This window comes from Pelobates fuscus, chromosome 1 (assembly GCF_036172605.1).
Source record: "Pelobates fuscus isolate aPelFus1 chromosome 1, aPelFus1.pri, whole genome shotgun sequence".
Classification (NCBI taxonomy): domain Eukaryota; kingdom Metazoa; phylum Chordata; class Amphibia; order Anura; family Pelobatidae; genus Pelobates; species Pelobates fuscus.
In genome coordinates this window covers 69,447,355-69,462,602 of record NC_086317.1, presented here as the reverse complement: position 1 = coordinate 69,462,602, position 15,248 = coordinate 69,447,355, and positions in this window count along the sequence as shown.

Sequence of the window (15,248 nt, the reverse complement as noted above, 5' to 3'; positions counted from 1 at the left end):
TGAGCAGCCTATGGCTGCTCACTGTAACCAAAAAAAACGAATAAGCCCCCCCGGCCCCCAACCCTGAGCGGCGGGTGGGTGCCCTGAGCCCTAAATCAGAATAAAATAAAATAAGCCCCCCTGGCCCCCACACCTGAGCAGTGGGTGGGGGCCCTAAATCAGAATAAGAGGGAGCTATTGTCCTCCACTGGCCCCCACCCTTGAGCGGTGGGTGGGGGCCCTAAATCAGAATAAGGGGGGACCTAATGTCCTCCCCCCTGGCCCCCACCCCTGAGCGGTGGGTGGGGGCCCTAAATCACAATAAGGGAGGACCTAATGTCCTCCCCCTGCCTCCCCCTGAGCGGTGGGTGGGGGTCCTAAAACAGAATAAGGGGGGGACTAATGTCCTCCCCCTTGGCCCCCACCCCTGAGCGGTGGGTGGGGGCCCTAAATCAGAATAAGGGGGGGACCTAATGTCCTCCCCCCTGCCCCCCCGAGCAGTGGGTGGGGGCCCTAAACTAGAATAAGGGGGGGGACCTAATGTCCTCCCCCCTGGCCCCCACCCCTGAGCAGTGGGTGGGGGCCCTAAACAAGAATAAGGGGGGACCTAATGTCCTCCTCCCTGGCCCCCACCCCTGAATGGTGGGTGGGGGCCCTAAATTGGAAAAGGGGGGGACCTAATGTCCTCCCCCTGGCCCCCACCCCTGAGCGGTGGGTGGGGGCCCTACAGTAAAATAAGGGGGGGGACCTAGTGTCCTCCCCCTGGCCCCCACCCCTCAGCGGCAGGTGGGGGCCCTAAATATTAATAAGGAGGGGGACCTAAGGTCCTCCCCCCTGGCCCCCACCCTTGAGCGGCGGGTGGGGGCCCTAAAAAATGTCCCCTCCCCCCCAGGTGACTAGGGGTCCCCAAACCCCTAGTCACCCCCTCCCCCAATAAAAATTATCCCCCTACCTACCCCCCTCACCCTAAAAATAATTGGGGGGGGACCTTTAACTAAGAACCTGTAAAAAAAAAAACTTACCATTCAATGTTTTCTTTCTTCTAAAATCTTCTTTTTTCAGCCCCAAAAAAGGCCAAATAAAAATCCATAATAACCGACGCAATTATAAAAAACAAAACAAAAAAAACGAGCGCAAAAAAAATCCATCTTCACCCATGGAGGGCTCCGCGCAGACTGAGCTCTGCAGGGCAGGGGAAGGCTTATAAAGCCTTGCCCCACCCTGCAATTAGGCTCAGAGCACTCTGATTGGTGGGTTTAAGCCATCCAATCAGAGTGCTCTGACAGGTAAATGAAGAGACTGACAGGTAAGTCTCTACATTTACCTGTCACAGCACTCTGATTGGTTGGTTTGAAATCCCCCAATCAGAGTGCTCTGTGTCATTTTACACAGCGTGGGAAAGTTAATTGGAATTTTACCACGCTGTGTAATTTGACTCATAACTCTCTGATTGGTGGATTAAGTAACCAATCAGAGAGTTATGAGTCAAATTACACAGCGTGGGAAAATTCTAAAGAACTTTCCCACACTGTGTAAAATGACACAGAGCACTCTAATTGGTGGATTTCAAACCAACCAATCAGAGTGCTGTGACAGGTAAATGTAGAGACTTACCTGTCAGTCTCTTCATTTACCTGTCAGAGCACTCTGATTGGATGACTTAAACCCACCAATCAGAGTGCTCTGAGCCTAATTGCAGGGTGGGGCAAGGCTTTATAAGCCTTCCCTCGCCCTGCAGAGCTCAGTCTGCGCGGAGCCCTCCATGGGTGAAGATGGATTTTTTTTTCCGCTCGTTTTTTTTGTTTTGTTTTTATAATTGCGTTAAAGGTCCCCCCCTCATTAGTTTTTAGGGTGAGGGGGGTAGGTAGGGGGATACGTTTTATTGGGGGGGTGACTAGGGGTTTGGGGACCCCTAGTCACCTGGGGGGGATATTTTTTTTAGGGCCCCCACCCGCCGCTCAGGGGTGGGGGCCAGGGGGGAGGACCTCCCCCCCTTATTAGTATTTAGGGCCCCCACCTGCCGCTGAGGGGTGGGGGAAAGGGGGGAGGACACTAGGTCCCCCCCTTATTACAATTTAGGGCCCCCACCCGCGCTCAGGGGTGGGGGCCAGGGGGAGGACATTAGGTCCCCCCCCTTATTAGTATTTAGGGCCCCCACCCACCGCTGAGGGGTGGGGGCCAGGGGGGAGGACACTAGGTCCCCCCCTTATTCTTGTTTAGGGCCCCCACCCACCGCTCAGGGGTGGGGGCCAGGGGGGAGGACACTAGGTCCCCCCCCTTATTCTAGTTTAGGGCCCCCATCCGCTGCTCAGGGGTGGGGGCCAGCAGGGAGGACATTAGGTCCCCCCCTTACTAGTATTTAGGGCCCCCACCCGCCGCTTCGGGGTGGGGGCCGGGGGGGCACTATTTTTTATTTATTTATTTTTAAACAGTGAGCAGTCACTGGCTGCTCACTGTTTACTAGACATGCCCCTACTCACGGTATAGCGAGTAGGGGCAAAATGTACTAATACTAAGTAATTTTTACTTAGTATTAGTAAATTTAGCTGAAAGACCAATTTAGGTCTTTCAGCCTTTTGGTAGATAACTCCCTGATACCGTGGGAATTAGGGAGTTATCTACCAAGCGGCTGCAAGAGAAGTCCCGAGGTGCCGAAGTCCCGAAATTCTGAAATGCCGAAGTTCCGAAGTGTCGAAGTGCCGAAGTGCCGAAGTTGCCGAAGTTCCAAAGTTCCAAAGGGCCGAAGTTCCGAAGTGCTGAAGTGCCGAAGTTCCGAAGTTGACGAATTTCCGAAGTGCCGAAGTTCCGAAGTTGCCGAAGTTCCAAAGTCTTGAAGTGCCAAATTGCCGAAGTCCCGAATTGGGAAAATCCCGAATTTCGGAATGCCGAACCAAACCAAATTTTTTTCCCCATGCACATGCCTAGAGGAGATGGGTTAAAAACATAATAGGAAGGGCTTTGTTGGGGATAGCAATAAAGAAACAAAGTGGAAAAGTAGCAGAAGATGAGAGTGGAGTATGGCCACTAAAAAGGAGCAAAATGAATCATAATCTAGAAGAATAGTCTCTTATTACAGAAATGTAAATAGCTGTGGATTGGAAATTGCACAGCCCAATACATTTCTATAAATAAACTTTGATTATGTAAATTGTATAACAACGCAGAGTATTTACAGAGTTAGAATACGCAATGGGTGACAGACAAATTACTCTGAAAGGGCACGCCAAGGACCATAACCACTACAGAATACTGTAGTGGTTATAGTGCTTGGAGTGTTTCTTTAATCAATAACTTAATATGCTTCTTTGAGTTTCAAAATTTTGTTTCAAAGTTTTGCACATTAATGAGATTTATTTTAGGTAAAACAGGCATTGTTCTGAGGCAAAGTTATAAATGTTGACATTCTATTGTGATTTATATTGGGTTGTGTGATTAATATAAGGTTTAATGATGAATTAGTGATTAATAAAAGGTTGTGTGATTATGAGACAATGTGTGAACAATGTAAACAGAGAAAAGCAACACCAAATACGCATAAAAGCATTCTAATGTATTAGGGGTTGTTTAATGGCGGTAACCCTAACTTGAAACCATAAATACAAATTAAATCTAATCTCACAAGGAGAAAGGATTCCACAGAATTACCTTATTATATGTGTTCAAGGTAAAGATAGACAACATTCAGCCCTACTTGTAAATAAAATCATAACTTTATTTGAAATATATAAAATCACTTAGATAGTTAGATCCTGGCCAAAAAACGCGTTTCACAAAAATGGCGTGAACAAACACCCAAAAATAAAAACCCAATAGAGGAGCAATATGTATAAAAAGTGTTCAAATTAAAAACTGCTACATAGACTAATTAGATGTGTTACAGTTGCAGATAGTTGGATAAATTTAATTGCATAGTAGTCACACTCTGCAAGACGTATTTCTACTGTCACAAACTAGTATAAATAATGACAAACACAGTGTAGAAAATACATTCTAGCAGTTAAAGTTCTGCAACATTAAATCCAACACCTACAGCTTGAAGATTGTAGAGAATTTTTACAAATTAATCTTTAGATTCAATATTAATAAGAGGCGGCCACTCGAAATATGAAGCCCCACAATATACAACTCTCAACCTCAGCACCCCCACCACCCTCAGCCTCAGCACCCCCCACCACCTTCAGCCTCACCACCCCCACCACCCTCAGCCTCACCACCCTCCCCAATACCCTCAGCCTCACCACCCTCCCCACCACCCTCAGCCTCACCCCCTCACCACCCTCAGCCTCACCACCCCACCAGCCTCAGCCCCCCCCACCACCCTCAGCCTCAGCACCCCCACCACCCTAAGCCTCAGCACCCTCAGCCTCACCACCACCCTCAGCCTCACCACCCCCCACCACCCTCAGCCTCACCACCCCACCACCCTCAGCATCACCCTCCCTCACCACCCTCACCACCCTCAGCATAACTCCCCTCACCATCCTCACCACCCTCAGCATCGTCCCCCCCACCCCAACCACCCGCAGCATCACCCCCTCACCATCCTCAGCATCACCCCCACCCCCCTCAGCCTCACCCCCCACCCCCCTCAGCCTCACCCCCCACCCCCCTTAGCCTCACCCCCCTCAGCCTCACCCCCTCAGCCTCACCCCCTCACCACCCTCAGCCTCACCCCCTCACCACCCTCACCATCAACCCCCTCCTTCTCACATCACCCCCCTCCTTCTCAAATCACATCACCTCCCCTCACTCTCACATCACCCCATCACTCTCACATCACCGCCCTCACTCTCACATCACCCCCCTCACTCTCACATCAACCCCCCATCACTCTCACATCAACCCCCTCTCACTCTCACATCAACCCCCCCACTCTCACATCAACCCCCCCACTCTCACATCAACCCCCCTCACTCTCACATCAACCCCCCTCCTCACATCACCCCCTTCTTTCTCACATCACCCCCGTTCACTCTCACCATCACCCCGCTCTCCCTCTCACCATCACCCCCCTTTTCTTCTCACCATCACCCCCCTCACACCATCACCCGCCATACACACAACACACAACACACATACATTCTCACACACAAGGATACTCTCTGTCAGACACACTCTCAGGCACATACACAGGTAAACTGTGCATCAATGTGTATATGTGACACTTTTTTGTTAGTGGGGCCTCATGTTTGAGTTTCGCCTAAATCCTCATAAAGTCTAGAGTCACCTCTGTTGCACGTTATCAACTGTGTATTTATATCAGCAGCTCCACCACTAGTTATAAATCAAGTGTGAGTCGCCCCATGAGATGAGTCTAGTGAATAACATAATACATGAACGATTAAGGTAAAGGCATGTAAGGAACTACGAAAATAAACTCTTTAGGAGGTGAAATAATGACATGTTTAAACGCTTGCTACTTTAGGATTAGTTAATGTGCAGAGAGCAGTTCATGTGATCAAAGGCATGGTGTGGAGGATCGGCTATAGTGGGACATGCTTGGCAGGCTGCTGTTTACTGCTTGTGCTCATCCGATCCCTTCTGGGCGCCAGGTACAGACCCTGGGAGTCCCTGATACCTGGAACATCAAAGGCAAGACTCTGGCTGAGTGCCGGGTTCGCGGCTTGAGGTGGTAGAAGCTTGTTTTGTCGGGTGGTCGGATCTGTCCCGGTGGTGCTTCACGTCCGGTGTGGGATTGTGGTGGCTTAAGGTGGAGGTGAGTGCTTGACGTGGGGCAGGCTCTGCATTTCTGTTTGTGCCTCTGGTCCCGTCTTCAACGCCTTTTGCGTTGGTGGATTTTAATGGGGACTGCTTTGCTTAGCTGTGGTGGAGCTTGTTGGGGCTGTGGTGGAGCTTGTTGGGGCTTCCTGCTTTTTATTTGCTTCCAAAATTGATTAAAAAGTCTGTCCAGCTTAGACTCAATATCCTGCCATGCTTTGCTGGTACCAGGAGGACACGCGGCTGCCGCCATATTGGGAGAGTCGCAGATGAGTATGTCAGCCTGGGCAGCTGTGCTCTGTGCATCCATTAGCACCAGACAGCCTCTCAGGGGTGGACCGGGATAACCCCCACCGGTCCGAAGGGGGGGTAACAGAGCTCCTGCCAGGAAGTAGCTGCTCCTGGGCATCCCAGGATCGGGAGATCGTCCGCCTCTCCCGCACGGTGAGCACTAGGTCACACTTGCCACGCGGAGGTAAGTAAGACTCTGTCGAGTTGCTGACCGCTATTAATCATGTCAGGTCGGTCAGGTAGGAGCAACATTGCTGGGTCATCCCCTTCTGGGGTGAAATTTGCTTGTTGATAGCTGCTTAAAGGGAGATATTGAGGGAGCTCACACGAAGTGCATCTTTCCTCCATGACAGCTAGACCCCACCCCCCGGAAGCTGCATTCTTAGTGAGAGGAGGGACAGTGTAGCTGCTGCTGATTTAATAGGGAAATCGATAGCTAGGCTAGTGTATTCAGTGTCCACTACAGTCCTGAAGGACTCATCTGATCTCTGCTGTAAGGACAGCACCCCAAAAAGCCCTTTTTAGGGCTAGAACATCAGTCTGCTTTTTTTTTTTCCTGTGTAATCTAATTGCAGTTGCCTGCCTTCCAGCGTGTGTGTCAGGCTCACAGCGTATACTGTGCCCACTTGCCCAGTGCCACCACTCATATCTGGTGTCACAATAGCTTGCATTTAAAAAAACAAAACTTTTTTGACTGTAATATAATAGCAGTCAGTTTCCTTCACACGTGTGCGTTTCAGGGCCTGCCAGGGCACAGTGTCACACCAGTGCAACTCATATCTGGTGTAACAGCAGTGTATATTAAAAAAAAAAAAACTAGAAATTTGACTGTGAATTAATAGCAGTCAGTTTCCTTCACACGTGTGCGTTTCAGGGCCTGCCAGGGCACAGTGTCACACCAGTGCCACTCATATATGGTGTAACAGTAGTGTACATTAAAAAAAAAAAAATACAGGGGGCTTGTTGTCACCTTTCAGGGACCCTTGGTGTTGTACGTTGCTGGGTGGAGGAAGAGACCTTCAATTACATCAGTGAGGACAAGGAACGGACATGGCTAGCTTGGTATCCAACCTTGTGCAAATGGGGAGTTTGCGGTTGTGCAAATGGACTGTTTGCAGTTGTTTGCGGTGCGTTAAACGGGGAGTTTGGTCTGTCACTGTGAAGCGGGCGTAACCCTTACACTACCTGATCGATACAACATCATACCTGATGTTTTAAAGCACGTTATTCCAAACAATTTAGGAATGTTAGGTGATTTATGCCCTTTATGGATTAAAACCAGACTCTGCATCAACTATGTAATTTTCCATGGGAGTTTTGCCATGGATCCCCCCCCCCCCCCCGGCATGCCACAGTCCAGGTGTTAGTCCCCTTGAAACAACTTTTCCATCACTATTGTGGCCAGAAAGAGTCCCTGTGGGTTTTAAAATTCGCCTGCCTATTGAAGTCTATGCCCGTTCGCGGAACATTTGCGGAAGTTCGCGTTCGCCATCCGCGAACGGAAAATATTATGTTCGCGACATCACTAGGGATGTGATATTCTCCGACTAAATAATAAAAAATACACTGTTATAGAAGATTCATCCCTAAGGAGGGGGGAAAATGTGGTGTAACCATTCTTGCCTCAAATAACATAAAAATAGAGATTATATACAAACAGAGTGATGAGATGGGTAGATTCTCTTTTGTAGTTTGTAAAATGGACGATATAATATATTCTATATTAAATATATATGCTCCAAATACGAAGCAAATACATTTGCTGAATAAAATCCTACAAAAAGTAAATGCACTTGTTCAAGGAACCTTTATATGCTGCAGTGATTTTAACTGAATTGCAGACTGTAATTTGGATTTGCATAATATAAGGAATCGTGAATGGAGTAATAGACAGGTTAGTCTCGCAAAAACCTTTCAAGACACACTGGGTCAGTATGAATTATATGATAAATTGAGAACTATCAGACCAATGGATAAGGAATATAATTTTTATTCAAATAGACATCAATCTTTCTCAAGAATTTACATGCTGCTAACAAAAGCAGTATAAATTTTAGACTGTAAAAAGATAGAAATAAAAAATGTGGTATGGTCAGATCACGACTCAGTGTGTATAGAAATGAAAGGTAAATATATTAGAGGAGAACGAACATGGCGAATTAATGAGCGTTTTTTTGAAATCTAAGGATGATATTAATGAAATTATAAGTACTACTAAACTATTTTTATCCCCTTAAGGACACAACTTCTGGAATAAAAGGGAATCATGACGGAATATTTCCATCATGTGTCCTTAAGGGGTTAAAGGAAATTTAACAGGAGATGTAAGTCTTGCCAACATATGGGCCACGTATAAATGCGTATTAAGAGGCTATTTAATTAAGAAAGAAGCATTTTATAAGAAAAAATATACGAAAAAAGTTTCAGATCTTTATATTACTATAAGTAATTTAAAAAAAAGAGTAATAGCGTTACAGAAGTACAAGATATAATAGAAATGAATACAATTAAGAAAGGAATTGAAGAACAATTATTTATAAAAGCTAATAAAAATGTAATGAAAATTAAACAAAAATTCTATTATTTAGGTAATAGAGCAGATAAGATGATGACTAATCAACTAGAAAAAAAAATAATTTGAAGAACAGACAGAATATTTAAAATAATTGACGATGATAAACATTACCATAGTCCGGAAGAAATTGGGAAAGTGTTTAAAAAATGATATTCTAAATTGTGTAATATTGAGAATTAATTAAAAAATAGGAAACAAATTAAAAAATATTTAGAGGAATCTAAATTTGAAAAAATTGTCTAGAGAGCAGGCTAACTGCTTAGAAGCTCCTATAGATAATCTAGAAGTTATTAAGACAATTGGAGCATTGAAACTACATAAAGCACCAGGCCCTGATGGGTTCCAGGCAGAGTTTTATAAAAAAAAAAATGGCTGACACTCTATCCCCATAAATGACAGATGCTTTTAATGAAGTCAGAGATTTCGGATCCTTTCCAACTGAAATGCTTCAAGCTTTTATCCTACCTATACCAATGATAGGAAAGGATTCAACAAAACTCTAATTATAGACTTATATTATTGATTAATATAGATACGGAAATATACTCTGCCATCTTAGCGGCGCGTCTAAAAAACATTTGTCCAATACTAATACAACAGGAATAGGCTGGATTTGTTAGAGAGAGACAGCCAAATCATAATACCAGGAAAATCATTAGTCTAATAGATAATGTATGCTATAATAAAATACCATCCATATTTATCTCCTTAGATGCGGAAAAGGCCTTTGACAGAGTCAGTTGGACCTTTTTAGGAGAAGTACTCGGAAATTCTGGATTTGGAGAGGTCTTTGCTGTCTCTGTCAGGGCCCTATATACAAACCCAACTGCATAAGTTATTGGACAGGATTTGAGATCAGAATGGTTTAGTATACTTAATGGAACCAGACAGGGTTGTCCCCTTGCTCCAATGCTCTCTATTCTAACATTAGAACATTTTGCTGAAGGATAAGACATAATATACATATTAAAGGTATTAAGATTGGAGACATGGAAAGCAAACTTAGTTTGTATGCTGATGGTATCTTGCTATCTCTTTACGATCTTGAGAAATCTCTGACTTTATTGATATATGAAATCCAAGAATATGGCCTTGTTTCCAATTATAAAATAAACATGAATAGATCTCAAGTATTGGACTTCTCAATATCAGATATGGATAGAAACAGAATGAAGGCAAAATTAGATTTTCAGTGGGGAATTGATGAGATCACCTATTTGGGGATTAAGATCCCAAAAAATATACAAGCAATAGTTAAAGTTTATTATTCAGCCCTTTTTCATGAAATGAGTGATGTGAGTGGAAAGGACTGCTCATTTCATGGATGGGAAGGATAAACGTGATCAGATCATATATAATTCCAAAAGGGCTGTATTTACTCAGAATGATCCTGTTGAAGTTGCCTCTATGCTGGATTAAGGCATTTCAGATTAAGGTTAATGGATTTGTATGGGATGATAAGAAACCTAGAATGTCGAAAAAAATTATTTGCTCGAGTCGTTGAAAAGGGGGTCAAATATGCCAAGCTTAGAAAGGTATGCAGAGGCAAGCATGCTATGTCATATATCTAAGCTTCAATGTAAACAAAATAAAGATACAAATTGGTATTACATAGAACAAGAACTTGCAGGGATGGCTAGTTTAGCATGTGTATTATGGCTCCATCTTAAAAATGTTAATGCTTTAAATAAATGTCAATGGTGACTAAGAATTGTATTGAGTTTTGGATAGTATTTAAAAATCGGATAGGCATGAAAGATAAAGTATTGCCCTCTGCCTTTGGAATTTTTTAGGAACAATTTTCCTCATCTAAAGCTTGACAAATGGGTGAGTCTTACACCCTATAGAATGAGAAATTTTATGTCCAAGGATGGTATTAAAACTCCAATACAGATTCTTAATAAATATGCAATTAAAGAGTCGGGATATTTTAACTCACTCAGATTGTGGCATTATTTAAAGTCTCATATATATAATAGCAATTGAAATAAAACGGCCCATAAGATTCTAAATATTTTGAATAATGTGTTTGTAAAAAAAGAGATTGCAAGATGGTATAGAATATTAGCAGATATGGATGAAACATTCAATTTAAAACCTTATGAGAGTTGGCGAAGGGAACTGTAATACCGTTTAAATCTAGAAGAATGGATCAATAGCTTAGTCAGAGTTAATAAAATTGATCATTGTTTAAATATGGTTGAATTACATTATAAGATTATGATGTGATGGTACCTGGTTCCGGCACGAATGGCTAAATTTAGTGCTGATGTGAATCCAATATGTTGGAGATGTAATGAGGTAGTAGGTACCTACCAACATATATGGTGGCGCTGTAGTAAGGTTAACCCCTTAACCCCTTAAGACCGCAGGACGTACTATGCCGTCCTTATTTTGGTGGCTCTAAACGCCGCAGGACGGCATAGTACGTCCTGGGCGGTCTTCAGCCCCACGTGGCCGGGGGAACATGGCCGCTGCAGATCGCGGTCGGGGGGCATGCCTGGCCCCCCAGGCAGCCCCCCTGTGCCTGGGGACCGCGGTCTGCAGCTTCCGATCGCAGTGACAGGCTGTCACTGCGATCGGTATTTACCATGTGTCAGCCGATTTGAAATCGGCTGACACATGGAGCCGGCCGCATTCTTCTGCAGCAGATCGCGGTCGGGGGACATGCCTGGCCCCCCAGGCAGCCCCCCTGGGGTCAGTGACCGCGATCTGAACTGTCAGGCTGCAGTCTGATCACACTGACAGGCTGCCATAGCCTGTCAGTGCGATCAGTGTTACTATGTGTCAGCCCATTGGCTGACACATGTAACTGCAGCCATTAGCCCCCTACAGATCGCGGTGGGGGCATGCCTGTACCTCCCAGGCATCCCCCTGTGGCCAATTACCGCGATCTGTAGGAGGTGATCACAGTGACAGCCAGTCACTGTGATCACTGTTAGTATGTGTCAGCCAATGATCTCAGATCACTGGCTGACACATTGTCTCTGCCCCTCTCCTCACCTCACTTCGATCTGAGAGAGAGAGGCAGAGAGATCGTGGTTTTTGCAGCTCCTGTGGAAAAAGAAAGTTTAAATTTTTTTTCAAAGTTTTAAAATTTATATTTTATTTAACCCTTTCAGTGCTGATCACAGCATATTACTGTGATCAACCTGATTAGGGTATTTATTTATTATTTTTTTTTTGGATCCAAAAAAAATTATTTCTAATTTTTTTTGATCCTTTGTGTCAGTCGCAGCAACCCAAATCTCCATTACCCTTTCCCCGCTGCCGTGATCACTATACTGTTCAGTATATCTGCTGTACAGTACTGTATCAGTGATCACTGTGATCAGAGGGCTCTCTGATCAGACTGACCTTTTTTAGGGTTATTTTTACATATCAAAAAATAACCCTTTCAGTTTTAAAAACTTTTTTGGGTCAAAAAAATTATTTCTAATTTTTTTTGACCCTTTGTGTCAGTCGCAGCAACCCAAATCTCCATTACCCTTTCCCCGCTGCCGTGATCACTATACTGTACAGTATATCTGCTGTACAGTACTGTATCAGTGATCACTGTGATCAGAGGGCTCTCTGATCAGACTGACCTTTTTTAGGGTTATTTTTACAGATCAAAAAATAACCCTTTCAGTTTTAAAAACTTTTTTGGGTCAAAAAAATTATTTCTAATTTTTTTTGACCCTTTGTGTCAGTCGCAGCAACCCAAATCTCCCTTAACCCTTTCCCCGCTGCCGTGATCACTAAACTGTACAGCTTATCTGCTGTACAGTACTGTATCAGTGATCACTGTGATCAGAGGGCTCTCTGATCAGACTGACTTTTTTTTAGGGTTATTTTTATAGATCTGAAAATAACCCTTTCAGTGTACTGATTGCAGCTGCCTATACTGTGATCAGTACATTTATATTATTTTTTGAGGGCGGGTAGTAGGTGTTAGGCAGGTAGATAATTAATTACCCACTTTAGTATATAAATTAATTAATTTGTCCCCCTAGAATGGCACGTCGCTACTCAGCCGAGGAGGCGTATGCCATTCTGGCAGGCAGTGATAGTGACACTCTGCAAGACAGTGACACTATCACTGCCTCTGACATTGAGCCTCTGAGTGAGACCTCAAGTGATGGTGCCCCACCACCACTCAGCAAGCCCAATGCCAGGCGGAGACTGGGTGCCTCCAAATATGATGGCCCCAGAAATACCGCCGTTCACTGTTACACCTGGCATCACTGTAACAGTGGACGACTGCGAGCCAATTCGTTTTTTTGAGCTCTTTATGTCAGACGATATATTTGAGCTCATGGCTCAGCAAACGAATTTGTTTGCTATGCAGTATCTCTCTGCACATCCGGGGTCCCATCATGGTCGCAGGAATATTTGGAGACCCACGGATGTCGCAGAGATGAAGCGGTTTTGGGCTTTAACCCTAATGATGGGTATTGTAAAAAAGCCCAGTATCAGGTCCTACTGGAGCAAGCAACGTATCCTGGCTACACCTCTTTTCCCTGAGGTTATGTTGAGGGATCGCTACCTGCAACTGCTGCGATTCCTTCATTTTAATGATAACTCGCTGTGTCCCCCTAGAAACGACCCACTGTTTGACAGGCTATATAAAATTCGGCCCTTTATTCAACTCCTGTCAGACAAATTTTCTGAAAATTATGTCCCCGATAAAGATATTTCAATTGACGAGTCCCTTATGAAATTTAAAGGTCGACTGCTATTTAAGCAATATATTCCATCGAAGCGGTCCCGATATGGCGTTAAATTTTATAAATTATGTGAATCCTGTACTGGTTACACATGGGCGTTTCGCATTTACCAGGGGAAGGATAGCCATCTTGACCCACCAGGATGCCCTGATTCTGTGGGTACAAGTGGCAAGATTGTTTGGGATCTAATCCTTCCCTTGTTGAATAAGGGATATAGGCTATGGGTTGACAATTATTATACCAGTATAGAATTATTTAAAAATTTATATTGTTTTGAAACCCTAGCCTGTGGCACAGTGAGGAAGAATCGCAGGGGTTTTCCCCAAGCCCTGGCAAGTGGCAGAAGCAGTAGAGGTTCCTCTTCAGCTCTCCGCCAGGATGAGTTGCTTGCTCTTCGCTTCAGAGATAGGAAAGATGTATACATGCTGTCTACGATGCATGACGAAAGTACAGTGCCAGTGTCTGTGAGAGGTAGCACTGAGCATCTGGAAAAGCCGAAGTGCATTGTAGACTACAGCAAGTTTATGGGGGGAGTAGACTTGGCTGACCAATGCATACAGCCCTATCTGGTGAACCGAAAAACTAGGACCTGGTACAAGAAAATTGCAATCTACGTGAGCCAGATTGCAATTTTCAATGCCTATGTCCTCTATACAAAAGAGGTCATAGGTAGGCCCTGCCCTTTCCTCGAATTCACATTAAGCATTTTGTCCCGTATGTTATTTACCCAGCCCCCCAATCCCACTTTGGAATCAGGAGATCTCCAAAGACTTTGTGGCAAACACTTCCCTTCCCGAATCCCATCCACCCCTAGTAAAAAAGCTCCCCAAAAAAAGTGCCGTGTTTGCTACAAGAAAGGAGTCCGAAAGGACTCCAGTTTTTATTGTCCAACCTGCCCATCTCTACCCGCCCTCTGCATAACAGACTGTTTCAAAGTCTACCATACAGAGCTGAATTTCTGAATCACTCTGTATGGGACTTTGGCAGTTTGTTTGCTTGATTTACCTGGATTTCTGACCTCGGCTTGTCCTGACTACGCTTTGTTAGCTGCCTGTACCGACCCATTGGCTTGTTTTACCGACTACTCTGAATTCTGGATTCCCCTGACCTTGGCCTGTCCCTGTTTACGCTAGCCATTCTAAAGTGGCTACACCAAACAACTCAAAATACTACATTTGTAGTACTTGAAATGTGACTTCCCAATAAAAAACTGATCACATGGTTAATGCTGTGATTAGCACTGAAAGGGTTACAAAAAATAGTTGTTTTTTTTCGTTTTTTTTACTTCTCAAACTTTTCGCACAGTGACTCTCTATGTGATATCAAAGATCTATCTGCCTCTCTCTGCCTTCAGATCAAAGTGTATGTGGGGTACTGTTCTATTCATGTGATATAATAAAAACCTGGAAACATGGTACATGTAGGTACTGTTATATTCAAAAGACAGTGTTAAATCAAAATACTAAGTCTCTAGTGCACTAACTAATATCAGGATTATGACATTTCCAGTGAAAATGCTATTTATCTGATTAAAAAGACAAAAATCAAAGTAGAAATCACTACATGGGCCCAGCATTTCTGTTAAAATGGCTAGACCTAACATCTCAAATTATGCCATTTGTTATACTCTGGGGTGCCTACTTTTGAAAATGGTTTGCCATAACGGTGGGAATGTTATTACCCAGGCTGCCATACTCTCTGAAAAGCTACATAGGCCCAGAAAATAATATTGGCAAACTTACAAGCTGAAAGGGCATCTAATATATTTCGCCCTGTGACTTATCAGTAAAATCTGAAATAATAGTACGTGGGGGTACCGTTATATTCAGAAGACAGTGTTAAATCAAAATACCAAGTCTCTAGTGCACTAACTAATATCTGTATTATGACATTTCCAGTGAAAATGCTATTTATCTGATTAAAAAGACAAAAATCAAAGTAGAAATCGCTACATGGGCCCAGCATTTCTGTTAAAA